The 20573-nt window shown below is 41.0% G+C and overlaps 1 protein-coding gene across 9 annotated transcripts in view; it reads left to right on the top strand.

The window, feature by feature from the left end:
• KLHL3 (kelch like family member 3) overlaps positions 1–20573 on the top strand; it is a 283806-nt gene that overhangs the window by 80595 nt on the left and 182638 nt on the right. Inside the window, exon 1 of one of the 9 annotated variants that reach the window (XM_047851124.1) lies at positions 11399–11494. The exons of the other annotated variants lie outside the window; for them this stretch is intronic. The gene's annotated coding sequence lies outside the window, so the exon portion shown is untranslated. Of the gene's footprint in view, positions 1–11398; positions 11495–20573 lie in introns of those variants that run through there. 9 annotated transcript variants of the gene reach the window in all.

The raw sequence follows: 20573 nt of genomic DNA, 5'->3' as shown, positions 1-20573 counted from the left end.
CACAATGTCTGGCTTGGTGCGGTTGTTAACAATGTCAATTTCAGTAGGTACGTAGGCCTTCTTGTGTTGATGTGAGACCATAAGATGCCTGTGTGATCCTCTTTTGGAAATTTGTAAGAAAACAGATGTTGTATCTGAACTCATGAGAAGATAAATAATGAATATTTTCTTCTTTTCTTTTTGTATACTAATCTTTAATTTCTTCACTCTGGCAAGATTAATTGGACAAATGGATTTTTAGTCCTGCTATATGTTATGATTTGAAGAATTTGGGTAATTTCTGAAGGTTGATTTTCTCTAGATAATAGAAAGTTTCTAAGTAGTCTTTTTTTCACTCATCAAATAGATCTGACTCCATGCTAATCATTCAGTGAGAGTCAAGATATATAAAGGCCTGAATCTGTGGGTGAGATGCTCCCAGTTTTGTTAGGGACAGGCTGGCAGGCTGGAAGCACAGTACTATGTGTAGAAATGGAGAAGGGGTGGGCAGTAGGAAGAGATGACTTTGGGTATGTGTGCTGAGTAGGCCCAAGGATTGGAGACACAGTGTGAGTCAGGGTTGCTGAGGAAAGGCTCCTTAGGGAAGGTGAGTCTTGGACTAGACCTTAAAGGAAATTATGGATCAAAACTGGTTGCTTTCCAGACCAGAGGAAGAGACAGTGGACAGAGGCCCAGAGACTGCGCTAACCATATGGTGTGGATAAAATAAATGAGTGTCTTAATTAGAGTGCAAGGGCCACTTTGGGAAAGTCAAGGGGTGAGCTGTGTTTTTTTTTTTAATTAATTTTTTAAATGTTTGTTTTTGAGAGAGAGAGAGACAGAGTGTGAGCTGGGGAAGGGGCAGAGAGAGGGAGACATAGAACCTGAAGCAGGCTCCAGGCCCTGAGCTGTCAGCACAGAGCCTGATGCTGGGCTTGAACCCACGAGCCATGAGATCATGACCTGAGTGTAAGTCAGACACTTAACCAACTGAGCCACCCAGGCACCCAATTTTTTTTTAATTTGTTTTAATACAAGATCATTAAAACACACATAGTATAGATCTTTAAAAACACATAGTGGGATCCTGGGAAGATGGCAGCGTAGGAGGATGCTGGGCTCACCACGCGTCCTGCTGATCACTTAGATTCCACCTACACCTGCCTAAATAACCCAGAAAACCGCCAGAAGACTAGCAGAACGGAGTCTCCGGAGCCAAGCGCAGACGAGAGGCCCATGGAAAAGGGTAGGAAGGGCGGCGAGGCGGTGCACACTACACAGACTGGCGGGAGGGAGCCGGGGTGGAGGGGCGGCCCGCTGGCCAAGCAGAGCCCCTGAGTCTGACTTGCACAAGTGGAGGGGCCGGACGGAGTGTGTTCCGACAGCAAGCGGGACTTGACATCTGGAAGGTTATAAGCTAACAGCTCTGCTCAGAGAATGGGAGAGCTGCAGGACAACAGGAGGGACAGTTGTTGAGCCCCGGACGACAGAGCTCAGCTTGGCGGGGAACAAAGGCGCTTGCCAGCGCCATCTCCCTCGCCCATCCCCCAGCCAAAATCCCAAAGGGAACCGGTTCCTGCCAGGGAACTTGCTTGCACCGGGCAAACACCCAACGCTGTGCTTCTGCAGATCCATCCCTCCGGCGGGTCTGACTCCCTCCCAGTGCCGCAGGGCCCCTCCCGAATCGGATCTCCGAAGGAAAAGCAAAAGCGAGCTGAGCCTGCCCCTCCCGCCCCTGTGCACCTTGCTGATCCACCCCAGCTAATACGCCAGATCCCCAGCACCACAAGCCTGGCAGTGTGCAAGTAGCCCAGACGGGCCACGCCACCCCACAGTGAATCCTGCCCCTAGGAGAGGGGAAGAGAAGGCACACACCAGTCCGACTGTGGCCCCAGCGGTGGGCTGGGGGCAGACATCAGGTCTGCCTGTGGCCCTGCCCACCAACGCAAGTTATTCAAGACAGCACAGGGGAAGTGCCTGCAGTCCCGCACCACTCCAGGGACTATCCAAAATGATGAAACGGAAGAATTCCCCTCAGAAAAACATCCAGGAAATAACAGCAGCTAACGAACTGATCAAAAATGATTTAAACAATATAACAGAAAGTGAATTTAGAATAATAGTCATAAAATTAATCGCTGGGCTTGAAAACAGTATAAAGGACAGCCGAGAATCTCTTGCTACAGAGATCAAGGGACTAAGGAACAGCCAGGAGGAGCTAAAAAATGCTATCAATGAACTGCAAAATAAAATGGAGACAACTACGGCTTGGATTGAAGAGGCAGAGAAGAGAATAGGTGAACTAGAAGACAAAATTATGGAAAAAGAAGAAGCTGAGAAAAAGAGAGATAAAAAAATCCAGGAGTATGAGGGGAAAATTAGAGAACTAAGTGATGCACTAAAGAGAAATAATATACGCATAATTGGTATTCCAGAGGAGGAAGAGAGAGGGAAAGGTGCTGAAGGTATACTTGAAGAAATAATAGCTGAGAACTTCCCGGGTCTGGGGAAGGAAAAAGGCATTGAAATCCAAGAGGCACAGAGAACTCCCTTCAGACGTAACTTGAATCGATCTTCTGCATGACATATCATAGTGAAACTGGCAAAATACAAGGATAAAGAGAAAATTCTGAAAGCAGCTAGAGATAAAGGTGCTCTAACATATAAAGGGAGACCTATAAGACACATAACTGATCTCTCTACTGAAACTTGGCAGGCCAGAAAGGAATGGCAGGAGATCTTCAATGTGATGAACAGAAAACATATGCAGCCGAGAATCCTTTATCCAGCAAGTCTGTCATTTAGAATAGAAGGAGAGATAAAGGTCTTCCCAAACAAACAAAAACTGAAGGAATTCGTCACCACTAAGCCAGCCCTACAAGAGATCCTAAGGGGGATCCTGTGAGACAAAGTGCCAGAGACATCGCTACAAGCATGAAACCTACGGACATCACAATGACTCTAAACCCATATCTTTCTATAATAACACTGAATGTAAATGGACCAAATGCGCCAACCAAAAGACATAGGGTATCAGAATGGATAAAAAACAAGACCCATCTATTTGCTGTCTACAAGAGACTCATTTTGGACCTGAGGACACCTTCAGATTGAGAGTGAGGGGATGGAGAACTATTTATCATGCCACTGGAAGTCAAATGAAAGCTGGAGTAGCCATACTTATATCAGACAAACTAGACTTTAAATTAAAGGCTGTGACAAGAGATGAAGAAGGGCATTACATAATAATCACAGGGTCTATCCATCAGGAAGAGCTAACAATTATAAATGTCTATGCACCGAATACAGGAGCCCCCAAATATATAAAACAATTACTCAAAAACATAAGCAACCTTATTGATAAGAATGTGGTAATTGCAGGGGACTTTAACACTCCACTTACAGAAATGGATAGATCATCTAGACACATGGTCAATAAAGAAACAAGGACCCTGGATGATACATTGGATCAGATGGACTTGACAGATATATTTAGAACTCTGCATCCCAAAGCAACAGAATATACTTTCTTCTTGAGTGCACATGGAACATTCTCCAAGATAGATCACATACTGGGTCACAAAACAGCCCTTCATAAGTATACAAGAATTGAGATCATACCATGCATACTTTCAGACCACAATGCTATGAAACTTGAAATCAGCCACAGGAAAAAGTCTGGAAAACCTCCAAAAGCATGGAGGTTAAAGAACACCCTACTAAAGAATGAGTGGGTCAACTAGGCAATTAGAGAAGAAATTAAAAAATACATGGAAACAAGCGAAAATGAAAATACAACAATCCAAACGCTTTGGGATGCAGTGAAGGCAGTCCTGAGAGGAAAATACATTGCAATCCAGGCGTATCTCAAGAAACAAGAAAAATCCCCAATACAAAATCTAACAGCACACCTAAAGGAAATAGAAGCAGAATAGCAAAGACAGCCTAAATCCAGCAGAAGAAGAGAAATAATAAAGATCAGAGCAGAAATAAACAATATAGAATCTAAAAAAATTGTAGAGCAGATCAATGAAACCAAGAGTTGTTTTTTTTGAAAAAATAAACAAAATTGATAAACCTCTAGCCAGGCTTCTCAAAAAGAAAAGGGAGATGACCCAAATAGATAAAATCATGAATGAAAATGGAATTATTACAACCAATCCCTCAGACATACAAGCAGTTATCAGGGAATACCATGAAAAATTATATGCCAACAAACTGGACAACCTGGAAGAAATGGACAAATTCCTAAACACCCACACTCTTCCAAAACTCAATCAGGAGGAAATAGAAAGCTTGAACAGACCCATAACCAGCAAAGAAATTGAATCAGTAATCAAAAATCTCCCAACAAATAAGAGTCCAGGACCAGATGGCTTCCCAGGGGAGTTCTACCAGACATTTAAAGCAGAGATAATACCTATCCTTCTCAAGATATTCCAAAAAATAGAAAGGGAAGGAAAACTTCCAGACTCATTCTATGAAGCCAGTATTACTTTGATTCCTAAACCAGACAGAGACCCAGTAAAAAAAGAGAACTACAGGCCAATATCCCTGATGAATATGGATTCAAAAATTCTCAATAAGATACTAGCAAATCGAATTCAACAGCATATAAAAGAATTATTCACCATGATCAAGTGGGATTCATTCCTGGGATGCAGGGCTTGTTCAACATTCGCAAATCAATCAACGTGATACATCACATTAATAAAAGTTTGATCCTGTCAATCGATGCAGAAAAGGCCTTTGACAAAATCCAGCACCCTTTCTTAATAAAAACCCTCGAGAAAGTTGGGATAGAAGGAACATACTTAAAGATTATCAAAGCCATTTATGAAAAGCCCACAGCTAACATCATCCTCAGTGGGGAAAAACTGAGAGCTTTTTCCCTGAGATCAGGAACACGACAGGGATGCCCACTCTCACCGCTGTTGTTTAACATAGTATTGGAAGTTCTAGCATCAGCAATCAGACAACAAAAGGAAATCAAAGGCATCAAAATTGGCAAAGATGAAGTTAAGCTTTCACTTTTTGCAGATGACATGATATTATACATGGAAAATTCGATAGACTCCACCAGAAGTCTGCTAGAACTGATACATGAATTTAGCAAAGTTGCAGGATACAAAATCAATGTACAGAAATCAGTTGCATTCTTATACACTAATAATGAAGCAACAGAAAGACAAATAAAGAAACTGATCCCATTCACAATTGTACCAAGAAGCATAAAATACCTAGGAATAAATCTAACCAAAGATGTAAAAGATCTGTATGCTGAAAACTATAGAAAGCTTATGAAGGAAATTGAAGAAGATATAAAGAAATGGAAAAACATTCCGTGCTCATGGACTGGAAGAATAAATATTGTCAAAATGTCAATACTACCCAAAGCTATCTACACATTCAATGCAATCCCAATCAAAATTGCACCAGCATTCTTCTCGAAGCTAGAACAAGCAATCCTAAAATTCATATGGAACCACAAAAGGCCCTGAATAGCCAAAGTAATTTTGAAGAAGAAGACCAAAGCAGGAGGCATCACAATCCTGGACTTTAGCCTCTACTACAAAGCTGTCATCATCAAGACAGCATGGTATTGGCACAAAAACAGACACATAGACCAATGGAATGGAATAGAAACGCCAGAACTAGACTCACAAACGTATGGCCAACTCATCTTTGACAAAGCAGGAAAGAATATCCAATGGAAAAAAGATAGTCTCTTTAACAAATGGTGCTGGGAGAACTGGACAGCAACATGCAGAAGATTGAAACTAAACCACTTTCTTACACCATTCACAAAAATCAACTCAAAATGGATAAAGGACCTGGATGTGAGACAGGAAACCATCAAAACCGTACAGGAGAAAGCAGGAAAAGACCTCTCTGACCTGAGCCGTAGCAGTTTCTTACTTGACACATCCCCAAAGGCAAGGGAATTAAAAGCAAAAATGAACTACTGGGACCTTATGAAGATAAAAAGCTTCTGCACAGCAAAGGAAACAACCAACAAAACTAAAAAGCAACCAATGGAATGGGAAAAGATATTTGCAAATGACATATCGGACAAAAGGCTAGTATCCAAAATCTATAAAGAGCTCACCAAACTCCACACATGAAAAACAAATAACCCAGTGAAGAAATGGGCAGAAAACATGAACAGACACTTCTCTAAAGAAGACATCCGGATGGCCAACAGGCACAGGAAAAGATGCTCAATGTCGCTCCTCACGGAGATATTACCCCACGCCACTCAGAGTGGCCAAAATGAACAAATCAGGAGACTATAGATGCTGGAGAGGATGTGGAGAAACGGGAACCCTCTTGCACTGGTGGTGGGATTGCAAATTGGTGCAGCCGCTCTGGAAAACAGTGTGGAGGTTCCTCAAAAAATTAAAAATACATCTACCCTATGACCCAGCAATAGCACTGCTAGGAATTTACCCAAGGGATGCAGGAGTGCTGATGCATAGGGGCACTTGTACCCCAATGTTTATAGCAGCACTTTCAACAATAGTCAAATTATGGAAAGAGCCTAAATGTCCATCAACTGATAAATGGATAAAGAAATTGTGGTTATATACACAATGGAGTACTACGTGGCAATGAGAAAGAATGAAATATGGCCCTTTGTAGCAACATGGATGGAACTGGAGAGTGTGATGCTAAGTGAAATAAGCCATATAGAGAAAGACAGATACCATATGGTTTCACTCTTATGTGGATCCTGAGAAACTTAACAGAAACCCATGGGGGAGGGGAAGGGAAAAAAAAAAAAAGAGGTTAGAGTGGAAGAGAGCCAAAGCATAAGAGACTGTTAAAAACTGAGAACAAACTGAGGGTTGATGGGGGGTGGGAGGGAGGGGAGGGTGGGTGATGGGTATTGAGGAGGGCGCCTTTTGGGATGAGCACTGGGTGTTGTATGGAAACCAATTTGACAATAAACTTCATATATTGAAAAAAAATAAAGTAAAAAATAAAAACACATAGTGACTGGGGCGCCTGGGTGGGTCAGTTGGTTAAGCACCTGACTCTTGATTTTCACTTACATCATGATCTCACAGTTCATGGGACTGAGTCCTGCGTTATACTCTGTGCTGATGGCGAGGAGCCTGCTTGGGATTCTCTCTTTCCCTCTCTATCTGTCCCTACCCCTACCCCTCAAAATAAATAAATAAACTTTAAAAAAAAGATTCTCTCTCAAAAATAAAACAAAATAAAACACATAGTGGCTGATCATCTTGTTCTGGCTTTCAGTCCCAGACTCAGATAGTGAATTTTATTTTTAGTTACCTTTTTTTTTTTTTGACCATTTTTAGGAGTCTGTGATTGAGATGGTGCTGTGCCAAGAAGGTAAGAGTCAGGATAAAAAAAGTAACTTAGGATAGAAAGAAGCCTTTTCATTATGTTAGGAAGAAGCTTTATAAAGGGGAATGCTTTTCTGTCAATTAGTGCTTCTTTGAGCACTGAAGTGGGAGTCACCTGGAACAAACATATTCATTAGAAGAGTCAAGGCTTAAGGACCAACTAGCAAACCTATCATCCCTAGAATTTTAGAAAGTGAAAAATGATAGAATGATAGATCATGGTAGAGTGATAATCATTTTCACTTAGAAAATGAAGGATGATAATCAGGAGATATTGTAGAACCCTTTGAGTTCCCTTGTAAAGGCTCTGGCCTGACCTGTGTGAATAAAGATAGCAATAACTTCAGATCGTTTGTGGTAAAGACTTCTGGCGTTCACCCACATCTGGTTCTCTTCTTTTTTTTTTAATCATTAACACATTAAAAAATTTTTTTAATTCTTTATTTATTTTTGAGAGAGAGACAGCATGTGAGCAGGGGAAGAGCAGAGAGAGAGGGAGACATAGAATCCAAAGCAGCCTTCAGGCTCTGTGCTGACAGCTCAGTTTGAGCCTGATATGGGGCTCGAACTCACGAACTGTGAGATCCTGATCTGAGCCAAAGTCGGATGTTTAACCAACTGAGCCACCAGGTGCCCCTAAAAATTTTTTTTTAAGTTTATTTATTTTGATAGAAAGAGAGAGAGTGAGTGAGTGAGTGAGTGAGTGAAAGAGCAGGGGAGGGGCATCTGTACTGTCAGCACAGAGTTGGATGCAGGGCTAGAACTCACTAACCATGAGATCATGACTTGAGCTGAAGCCAAGAGTTGGACCCTTAACCAACTGAGCCACTCAGGTGCCCCTGGTTCTTTTCTTCTAGGCACACTGCAGGGTTATAGTTTCCCATCCCTTGCATTTAGGTAGTGACATATGAATATTTCTGGCCAATGAGTTGTGAGTGGAAGTGGTGCTTATGTTGCTTTTAGGCCAAAGTATTTAATCGCTGGTATGAGACTCTTCAGCTCCTCAAATCCTTGCCTTAGTTACTGAGAAGGTTGTGTATTCCAGATGGAATTCCTACAAGATGGTGGTACCTCACTGTCTTGAGTCCCTGATCATTACATATAGCATAACCCTGCCCACCCCCTTCAATCTGAGGCCTGGCCCTGAGAGATTGGGTGTTATGACCGTAGCATATACTAGCCTATCCTGACAGTATAACCATTCCTGCTCATTTCTCTCCTTATTCTTCTCTCCTTTCTTGGGACTTAAGAGAAACATTTATTTGCCCCTAGGGAATGGGTTGAATGTTATAGAGATATATTTGGGAGAGAGGGGAGAAGAAGACGGTGGATTTAGCTGGCAATAGTGATTATAGAATTGACATAGAAATGACATAAGGGCAGGAGGAAGAAGGAGAGATAAACTGAGAGATCTGTAATTTGTTCACCATCTCTGTGGGTATTATGGGCTGTTTTGGGGGGATTGTGAGCCGTAAATGCTGCTCTCTGCACAGATTTGCCCATGTTTACCCCTTAGCCTACCTGTAGAAGCCTTCCTCCTGAGAAGGCTTTGAGTGGTGACCAAGCAGAAAGAAAACTGTTCTGGAAAGCTTGACAGTTAAATCCGTGATCAGCTTTCAAGGCTGAAGTTTCAGGGACTCTGACTTGGATTGTTCATACAGTTTCTTTGAAGACTCACTATGTAGGAAGAAGTCAGCTCTTCCAGCTTCTTTTCGTATTAAGTCTCTGTGTGAATTTGAGAATCCTCAACTATTAATCACTGTCAGTTCAGTTAAAGAATACATATTGTTTTAATGTAACTTATTCCAAGAATGCTTCTCACCAGCCTTCTCTTTTAATTCTCCCACTGATCTGCTCTGTGGCTGATAGCAAGTCACTTTCCCCTCTGGGCTTCAGTTCTTTCTGTAAACTGTTCCAGCCCTGACATTCTAAAGTTATGAGAGGGGAGAATAAGAATGTTCCCAATTTGTGGGTTGAAGATTCTAGAACAAGAGAGGGAAGAGTTAACTCTGATCCATGTTTAACACTTCAGAGGCTATTCTTGTTCCCTCACCCATAGGAGGGTGATAATGCAGTGTGTATGTGAAATTGCTTTATTTATTTATTTATTTATTTATTTATTAAAAAAATTTTTTTTAATATGAAATTTGACAAATTGGTTTCCATACAACACCCAGTGCTCATCCCAACAGGTGCCCTTCTCAATACCTAACACCAACCCTCGCCTCCCTCCCACCCCCCCCATCAACCCTCAGTTTATTTTCAGTTTTTAAGAGTCTCTTATGGTTTGGCTCCCTCCGTCTCTAACTTTTTTTTTTCTTTCCCATCCCCCCATGGTCTTCTGTTAAGTTTCTCAGGATCCACATATGGATGGAAAGTGAAAACATATGGTATCTGTCTTTCTCTGTATGACTTATTTCACTTAGCATAACACTCTTCAATTCCATTCATGTTGCTACAAAAAGGCCATATTTCATTCTTTCTCATTGCCAAGTAGTTTTCCACTGTGTATGTAAACCACAATTTCTTGTTTCAACGTTTTTTTTTTTTTTATTATTTATTTTTGGGACAGAGAGAGACAGAGCATGAACGGGGGAGGGGCAGAGAGAGAGGGAGACACAGAATCGGAAACAGGCTCTAGGCTCTGAGCCATCAGCCCAGAGCCCGACGCGGGGCTCGAACTCCCGGACCGCAAGATCGTGACCTGGCTGAAGTCGGACGCTTAACCGACTGCGCCACCCAGGCGCCCCTAAACCACAATTTCTTTATCCATTCATCAGTTGATGGACATTTGGGCTCTTTCCATAATTTGGCTATTATTGAAAGCGCTGCTATAAACATTGGGGTACAAGTGCCCCTATGCATCAGCACTCCTGTATCCCTTGGGTAAATTCTTAGCTGTGCTATTGCTGGGTCATAGGGTAGATGTTTTTTTAATTTTTTTGAGGAATCTCCACACTGTTTTCCAGAGTGGCTGCATCAGTTTGCGTTCCCACCACCAGTGCAAGAGGTTTCCCGTTTCTCCACATCCTCTCCAGCATCTATAGAATCCTGATTTGTTCATTTTAGCCACTCTGACTGGCGTGAGGTGATATCTCAGTGTGGTTTTGATTTGTATTTCCCTGATGAGGAGTGATGTTGAGCACCTTTTCATGTCCCTGTTGGCCATCTGGATGTTTTCTGCCCATTTCTTCACTGGATTATTTGTTTTTCGGATGTGGAGTTTGGTGAGTTCTTTATAGATTTTGGATACTAGCCCTTTATCTGATATGTCACTTACAGCAACGGATAGATCATCTAGACACAGGATCAAAAAAGAAACAAGGGCTCTGAATGATACATTGGATCAGATGGACTTGACAGATATATTTAGAACTCTGCATCCCAAAGCAACAGAATATACTTTCTTCTCGAGTGCACATGGAACATTCTCCAAGATAGATCACATACTGGGTCACAAAACAGCCCTTCATACGTATAAAAGAACTGAGATCATACCATGCATACTTTCAGACCACAATGCTATGAAACTTGAAATCAGCCACAGGAAAAAGTCTGGAAAACCTCCAAAAGCATGGAGGTTAAAGAACACCCTACTAAAGAATGAGTGGGTCAACCAGGCAATTAGAGAAGAAATTTAAAAATATATGGAAACAAATGAAAACGAAAATACAACAATCCAAATGCTTTGGGATGCAGTGAAGGCAGTCCTGAGAGGAAAATACATTGCAATCCAGGCGTATCTCAAGAAACAAAAATCCCCAATACAAAATCTAACAGCACACCTAAAGGAAATAGAAACAGAACAGTAAAGACACCCCAAACCCAGCAGAAGAAGAGAAACAATAAAGATCAGAGAAGAAATAATCAATATAGAAACTAAAAAAACAGTAGAACAGATCGATAAAACCCAAGAGTTGGTTTTTTGAAAAAATAAAATTGATAAACCTCTAGCCAGGCTTCTCAAAAAGAAAAGGGAGAGGACCCAAAGAGATAAAATCATGAATGAAAATGGAATTATCACAACCAATCCCTCGGAAACACAAGCAATTATCAGGGAATACCATGAAAAATTATCTGCCAACAAACTGGACAACCTGGAAGAAATGTGAGATTGCTTTAAAGCTTCCTGCCTGGAGGCTGTAAGTAGCTTGAGGTCATTAGCCTGGTTTCATTTGCTTCTGCCTCTCTTGTATATGTCATAGCTCTTGGTACAGGGTAGGTGCTTAGTAAAGTTTGCTGACTTGAATTGGAGTAAATACTCTGTGTTCCTTACAAACATTTTTTTTACAGCTTTATTGCAATAGATCAATATATGATAAACTGCACATTTTAAAGTGTATAATTTGGTAAGTTTTGACATTTGTGTACACTTGTGAAGCCATTACCACAATCAAGATAATTAACATATCTGTTACTCCCAAAAGTTTTCTCATGTCTCCATTGTAATACCTCTCTTATACCTTCCTGCCCCTGTCTTCAGACAACCACTGATTTGCTGTCACTGTAGATTAATTTGTATTTTCTAGAATTCTGTATAAATGATATATGCAGTATGTATTTCATTTTCTTGGTGGGGGGGTATCTGCCTTTTTTCACTCAGTGTAATAATAATTATTGTCATTATTTTTGTATTTTATTTATTTTTTAAAGTATTTTTTTTTGAGACAGAGAGAGAGAGAGAGAGAGAGAGAGAGTGAATGGGGGAGGGGAAAAAGAGGGGAACATAGGATCCAAAGTTGGCTCCATGCTGACAGCAGAGAGCCTGATGTGGGGCTTGAACTCATGAACCACAAGATCATGACCTGAGCTAAAGTTGGATGCTTAACTGACTGAGTCACCCAGGCACTCCACTCAGCATAATTATTTTGAGATTCATCCATATTGTAGTCTGTATCAATAGCTCATTCCTTTTCATTCCTGAGTAGTATTCCATTATAAAAATATACCATGGTTTATTCGTTCATCTGTTGTTGGACCTTAGATTGCTCTGGTTTTTGGCTATTACACACAAAGGTATCATGAACATTCATGTATAAGTCTTCATATGGGTAATATGCTTTTATTTCTAGTAGGTGAACACCTAGGAGTAGAATATTGGATCAAATGGTAGGTGTCTGTTTAACTTCTAAGAACATGTCAAATTGTTTTGTAAAGTAGTTGTTATCATTTCAGATCCCACCAGCGCTTATGAAGTTTCACTTCCTCTACATCCTCATCCTCACCAACTCTTGGTATATGTCAGTCTTTTATTTTGACAAAGACCATTTTATCAGTTTGTTCTTTAAAGGACAGTACTTTGGTGTTGTATTTGAGAAATCTTTGGGTAGCTCAAGGTTGTAGTGTTTTTTACCCTGTGTTTCCTTCTGTAACTTTATAACTTTAAATTTTACATATAGGTTTGTGATCCATTTGAGTTTTTATATTGTATGAGATACGAAAAAAAATCACCTTTTTTGGCATATGAATATTCAGTAGTTCTAGCCATTTGTTGAAGAATACTTTGTATATAATTTTCAGATGAAAAACATCTCTATTAGCTCAGATCATTCCATTTTGCTAATAAGAAAACTGGCTTGGGGTGCCTGGGTGGCGCAGTCGGTTAAGTGTCTGACTTCAGCCAGGTCACGATCTTGTGGTCTGTGAGTTCGAGCCCCGCGTCAGGCTCTGGGCTGATGGCTCGGAGCCTGGAGCCTGTTTCCGATTCTGTGTCTCCCTCTCTCTCTGTCCCTCCCCCGTTCATGCTCTGTGTCTCTCTGTCCCAAAAATAAATAAAAAAAAAAGTTGAAAAAAAAATTAAAAAAAAAAAGAAAACTGGCTTGGAGAAGTGAAGTGACTTGCTCAAGGGCCGCATAGCTCATTTGTGTAGATCCAGGCCTCAAACTCATGTCTTCCAATTACCATTCCATTCGTTTGTTCACTAAGTTTTCTTTTTGTTTTACCCTTTCAAGTACCTTGTTCTTGAGTATTATCATTCTGCCTAATCTTTTAAACATTTTATTTATTTATTTATTTTGAGAGAGAGAGAGTGTGAAAGCAGAGAAGGAACACAGAGGGAGAGGGAAAGAGAGAATCCCAAGCAGTCTTCATGCTGAGTGGAGCCGCTTAACTGACTTAGCCACGTAGCTGCTCCTGCCTAGTTTTTAGAAGGGAGAACTGAGGCCTAAAACAGGACCATCACTTTAGAGACCATATTGCGAAGGTTCTTACCTCTTGAACCTCATCCTCTATTATTCTCCCCTCACTCCTGCTGCTTCAGTCTCCCCATTCTTCCTTGAATCCACCAGGAGCACTCCTGCCTCAGGGCCCTTGAACTTGCTGTACCCTCTCCCTAGACTCTCTTGTCTTAGCTATCCTCATGTCTTGTTTCCTTATCTCCTTCAAGTCTTGGTTCAAATGTCACCTCAGGAAAACCTACCTGAACCACACATTTAAAATTGCAAGCCCTTGGGGTGCCTGGGTGGCTCAGTCATTTCAGTGTCCAATTTCAGCTCAGGTCATGATCTCGTGGTTCATGTGTTGGAGCCCCACATTGGGCTTGCTGCTGTCGGTGCAGAGCCCACTTCAGATCCTCTGCCCCTGCTCTGCTTGCACTCTCTCAAAAAATAAATAAGCATTAAATAAAATTGCAGCTTCCCCCAAGCACCCGCATCCCTTTTCCCCACAGTATTGTCTAGTCAGGTTGTGAAGTCACGTTGTGAAGTCAGGGGTGACAGGAGATTTCTTGTCAGAATGACACCAAGGCTGTGGCTGAGTGAAGGTGGAGAGTATTTTTCTACCTGATGAGGATTGAGGAAGGATGCTGAAAGCAGTTTGAAATCATCTGATTTTTTGTTTTTCAGCTATCATCTTTAAGAACTTAGAGTTTTCCATAGATTTTTAGCCTAACTCTGAGATCTGTGGGCTGGATCTGACACATGTAAATTTATAAAAGAGCAGTCTCCTCAGGGCTTATACTGGTGTCAGAGATTTTAATATTGCCACTATTTCTGTAGTCCCTTCTTTGGCCAGGCACTGTACATACATTATCTTCAGTTCTTACAACAGTCCTGCAAGGCAGGGATTACTCCCTGTCTTATGTATGTAACTTTTTAGGGCCAGAGATGTTAATGAAGCTTGCCTCAATTCACACAGCTAGTATCTGGTAGGGCCAAGATTCAAGCTCAAGCCTGGGTAGCTCAAAACCTGAGCTTTTCCCGCTATGCTTGGATAATGTGTTTCCCTTTCCTGTCTCTCCATGTACAAGCAATATCATCAAGTAACTACTCGAACATGGGGGTGAATAAGGAAGGCTGCTCCAGTGTCCTCTCCACAGTTCTTCCAGGAAGGAGGACAGCAGCAATCCCTTTCTGTAGATGGCAGAACTGAGGCACAGAGGGCTTAAGCGACATGTTTAGGGCTACAAAATAAGTCTGTGGAAGAATTGAGATCAAAGTCTCAGGACTCCTGGCTCCCAGGTACATTGTTTTGCAATCCATGTCCCACCAACACCAAAGGCAATTTTATTGTAGATCTCAATGTATGAACAAATGGATGCTACTTGGGGCCTCTTAGAGGGGTGAGTAAACATCTGAGATCTGTGAGCTCTTTCCCCTCAGTTACTCTGTGAAGGAATTGAGTTCTCTACGCAATACTGTAGGCCTAGTGTCCACTGAACTATTGACTTGGAAGATACATCTCACACTCATTCTAGCAAGCTAGATGCCTAGTGTTTTTGTGAGGCTCCAAAATTAGAAATAGTATCTGTTTCTGAGAGCTCCTGGTTGAAGCTCTTCCAGGAGCAACTCTGAAATCTTGGATTTGTACCTCTTTTCTCAGTTCCCTGAAATCAGAGAGGAGGGGTTTTCTTCAGAAGACTTATGGGTAAGGAAGTTTTGTCTGAAAATTGTCATGAAGTGTTCCACCATCATAGCAGGCATTCTTTAGCTTATACCTGCCTTTCTGTAGGAGCCAGTGATGCCACTGCCAGCGTCCTTCATCATTTTGAGGTGCCTGGGAGCATGCTTATTCTGCATAGTAAGATGAATGGATACCATTTGGACACTCATTTCCCCTGTAAGATTTTCACCTGAGTAGAGTGGCATGGCCTAATGGTATAGCAGACAGAGCTGTTGGTCGGTGCCAGTCAGGGATGCTAGGCTTTAGCTACAGCTTTGAAAATTTCCCCATTTGTATAGTCTTTGTCATTGATCATGTACCTGCAGATTTCCTAGGAGACCTAGGGAACTAGATTGTGATGAAAAGGCATAGTCACACTCTGCTTCTTTCTAAACACTCCATGATGTTGTAATTGTCTGGCTACTTAAAGTTCCCCCTCAGACAGTGCATTCCTCAAGAGCAAGGATATAGTTTTACTGATCTCTTCATCTCCAGTGTCTAGCAGAGAGCTTGACAGGTACTTAGTAAGTGATAATTGAATGATGAATGAAAGAGGATGGGATTTTAGATAGATGAGGATTTACCCCTGTCTAACTTCAGGCAACTTGCTCAACTAATACTTCATTTCTAAACTGAAGTAAATTATCTACCTACAAGAATGTTTTTAGGATTAAGTGATTTAATGAGTAGAGGGACAAAATGAGTGACAGATGACCCTTTGGACTCTGTGATTCAGTAACACAGCTTAGAACACAGAATCACAGAATTACAAAGCAGTTACAGGCCCTTGAGCCTCACCTAATCATCCTTTGGCTCTCAGTTTATTTCTTCCAGGAAGATTCTTTTATCTTCTTTCTGTCCCCATTCTCCCCAGTTTCTTCTACTCGTTGCTTTCATAATATTGTATCTTCTTCTGTTATAGTACTTGTCAAAATTTACTTAAAAATTTTTTTTTTACATTTTTATTTATTTTTGATAGAGACCGTGAGTGGGGGAGAGGCAGGGAGAGAGGGAGACCCAGAATCCGAAGCAGGCTTCAGGCTCTGAGCTGTCAGCGCAGAGCCCGACATGGGGCTCGAACCCACAAACCATGAGATCATGACCTGAGCTGAAGTCGGATGCCCAACCGACTGAGCCACCCAGGCACCCTCAAAATTGACTTTTTTAAAAGAAGTATCATCTCTGAGAGACTGCCGTGAAGGCAGGGAATTAGGTCAATCTTGCTCACGATTATATTTATTCACATAGTAGATGCTTGTTAAATATTTATTGAATGAATGATGTGTTTTGCAGATGAAGAATCTGAAACTTAGGAAGGGTAAGTGATTTTTCCAAACACTAAAAAAAAAATTTTAATGTTTATTTTTGAGAGAGAGAGAGAAAGAGAGAGCACACATGAATGGGGGAGGGGCACAGAGAGAGAGAGAGAGAGAGAGAGAGAGAGAAAATATGAAGCAGGCTTTGTGCTGTTAGCACAAAGCCTGACATGAGGCTTGAATCAATGAACAATGAGATCATGACCTGAGCCGAAGTCACTCAACCAACTGAGGCAGCCAGGTGCCCCTGATTTACCCAAACTTTAAGCTAGACCCTTGTCTCTTGATTTCTTGTACCACAGCTGCCTCATGGCCAGGCACTTTGGATTCGTAGGTTTTTTTGTTTTGTGTTTATTGATTTTTTTCAGTTTTAATCTTTTTCTCTCCCATTTTAAAAATTATACAAATAACACATGTTTCTAGTAGAATATTTAGAAAACATAGATATCAAATAGGAGAAAGGAAGGGAGATTAGAACGCAAGATGAAATAAGGGAAAAAGAAGTAGAGATAGGTCACCAAAAAAATCCTGTCACCTGGGCATAAACACTATTAACACTTTGGAATATTTCCTTTCAGACATTTTTTTAGGTGCTACACACAAGCGTGTGTACATGTGTGCACGCACACACCTTTGTATTTGTTTTTAAATTGAGAAACTTCACAGGAAGTAGAAAGGTGTAAAGCTTGAATTACCAGGAGACAGCTGTCTTGTAACAGTGTCCAGGAGTCAAGGACTCCTGCTGTAGAAAACCAAAAGGCATCTTCTGGGATCCCAAGATGAGGAAGATCGTTGCCAAATCAATAACTCAATAACTTTTGTTTCTGGTTTTATGTTCTCTTAATGGAGAGGAAGAATTTGGCTCCCTGAAAAAGATGAAGTTCTGTCCTGCCTTTTATAGAGAGTCTGATTTTTCTTCTGATGGGGTCATAATGGGCCCCGCTCTTCTGGAACTGGTTGCTCTGGAAGCCTGGCTTTGGATTTCTTAAAGCTTTTTGCTCCAAGAACCTGTCAACTTAGTTAATTGGAAATTAATAGAGAAATCTCTTTCAATCCTAGGATCTGCCCAGTTAGCTGACTCTTACTGGCATAAATGTTACTGGCAAATAATGTTTGAGCCACAAATAAGTACACTTTGCCCTTGAGCCTCACCTACAACCAAGGTGTGTTTGCTTTTGTCCTCTCGCCATTGCAGGTTTCCTGAGCACTGGCTATTATATTTCAGATGGAATTTTGGCTTTCTGCTTCTTCATTTACTGAGTCCAGGAAGTACAGGTCCCATATGCTATTCAGATCCACAACCCACTTCCAAGCAAAGATTTGTTATCCTCAGATTTATTCTGCATCTCCAGCCTGCAAATACTAATTTATTCTCTACTTTGTGGAGATATTGTAGTTGGAGATGCTGTAGCCAGATGCTGTAGTTGACACTGGAGCTACTTGGGTGAATAACACCCAGTCCTCCTTGCCTTCAGGGAGCTCATGTCTTGTAGAGCAGGCACACATGTAAACAGACCTTCAGGGTTCTACATGGTAGGTATACATGGGGTGATATAAGAGCAGTGACTAGGGGATCCTAACAGCCCTGGGGGATCAGAGGAGGTTGTTAAGAAACATTTAAATGGAGTCCCAAAGGACTCAGGATTTTCTGGTTTATTGATAGTCCCATAATCTCTGTGTAATTAGGATTATATCTTTCTACTCTCATTGGACAATTAATAAAACATAGGCTTGAAAAACATTCAGGTATTCATTAAGTAAGTAATTACTGTCTAGCCGGCTTTTTAAGGAAATAATAACTTTTAGAATCTATATGTATTAAATGCTTTTCCCTTGCCTTGTCCTGTCCTAAATACTGAGGACGGTACTGGACTGCTGGTATAGAAGGAATAATGGATGTAGGTCAAGGTCTCTGAAAGTTCTCAGTCCAGTTAGAAGAACAGATTTAAAATAGAGAATCACACGCAACAGTCGACAACCAGATAGATATAAGATGGATGCGTTCCTGTCGCCAGCACCACACATCTTGTTGCTTCTCCAGCAGGGGAGGCACCAGCCCGGCTTCCGGGAGTTTGGTAATAGAAATAGGGGAAAGAGACCTGCCTTGCCTTCCCTGGTCCCTCTAGGAATATATGTCAGTTTTCGTTCTCCAATTTATTGCATGAGCACATTTATTGCATAGATGACTTCAGGGAGAATTGTAAGAATTCCTGAGCACGTCAGTTTTGAAATCTTGCCCCTTGTCCTTACTGGGGATACTTATTCTTCTCTTGCCCAGTATATTCTTACTTTGGGTATAGAAGTAAATTGAGAATTCCATTGTCACTGAGTCTGCCTTCACTTACTTTTATTTAAACATTTTTTAATGTTTATTTATTTCTGAGAGAGAGAGACAGAGCATGTGTGGGGGAGGAGCAGAGAGAGAGAGAGAGAGGGAGACACAGAATCTGAAGCAGGCTCCAGGCTTTGAGTTGTCAGCACAGAGCCCGATGCGGGGGTCAAACTCACAAACCGTGAGATCATGACCTGAACCGAAGTCGGTCGCTCAGCTGACTGAGCCACCGAGGCACCCCTGCCTTTACTTACTTTTAAATTTTTTTAAAGATTTATTTTTGAGAGAGAAAGAGCGAGAGCGAGCATGAACAGGGGAGGGACAGAAAAAGAGGGAGACACAGAATCTGAAGCAGGACCCAGGTTCTGAGCTGTCAGCACAGAGCCTGTCGCAGGGCTCAAACTCATGAACTATGAGATCATGGCTTGAGCCCAAGTCAGATGCTTAACTGACTGAGCCACTCAGGCGCCCCAGCCTTCAATTACTCTTAGCTTTCCTTTAGCCAGCTTTCAACTTAGCCAGAAGGAAAACCTTCAGAACCAAGACAGTGAAAGTATATACTAATGACTTTATATATACATAACTTTATATATACATATACGTATATGTATATATGTCTATATGTTTACATATATAAATATTTATTATTCTACAGAATACAAAGTTTATGGGATTAAAGATCGACTCTTTTCCCTGGGCTGAGAAACTATGCTGTTCCTCCTCAGTATCAAGTGGGAGACTGCTTCTTTGAGTTGAAGCCTCATGCATGTTACTCTGTCATTTGTGCCTTTTTCAGAATGTTTTATTTTCCATTGCAGAGAAGTATACACTATATGCATTTAAACCACATTTGGGTATTCTTCATTTTGAATCATTTATATTGTTAATTTTTCTCTGTTAGAAATTGTTTGGGTATTATTCCTAAGGGAATCTTTAGAAATAGGCAGAGAGAACACGTAGAGGACTTGTTGCCAATGTTTTAGCATTTTTAAATTTAGCTCTGGTGCATTGGACAGATACATTCAGAATAGTTAATTTAGTAATTTTTTGAGAGCATAAATATTTACTCATCTCACTAATAGTCACCTTTTCTGGAAACTATTAAGGATATGAACTACTACTCTTCAGTCCAAATTGATTTGAGGTCAGGAGATAGTGGAGCAGGATTTTTGGAGCATGGGCCACAGGACATGGTGTTTCCAAGGCTATCTGGCAAACATCATGAAGTTCTAGATTGATAACTAGTTTCTAGTCTCAAACGAGACTCTAGTCTGTTAGAGAGGAGAATACAGGCCCATTAGGCAGGTGAGAAAATAAGGCCTTATTTCATTCACCAAGTGGCTCAACAGTAGACCACATTGGGGTGGACCAGACAGACCCCCAAATACTACAAAATGGAAAGTTGACTTTCCTGAAATTTTCACTTGTTTCCTCTAAGAAACGATTTTTACCTCTGCTACTGGGCCCCACAACACTTGGTTTATATTTCTATCATACTTTCTTTCTTTTCCTTTTTTCTTGTTTATTTACTATTTTTTCATTAACATGTTATAATTTGGACATTTTACTTTCTTTAATGTATTTTTTATTGAAATATAATTAATATACAGTGTTCTATTAGTTTCAGGTGTATAACAATTCAACCATTCTATAGATTACTTACCTAGTGCTTATCATGATAAGCATATATATTTT

Source organism: Prionailurus viverrinus, chromosome A1 (genome assembly GCF_022837055.1).
Source record: "Prionailurus viverrinus isolate Anna chromosome A1, UM_Priviv_1.0, whole genome shotgun sequence".
Lineage (NCBI taxonomy): Eukaryota > Metazoa > Chordata > Mammalia > Carnivora > Felidae > Prionailurus > Prionailurus viverrinus.
The sequence above is the reverse complement of the archived record's forward strand: the minus strand, read 5'-3'. Positions and strand labels throughout refer to the sequence as shown.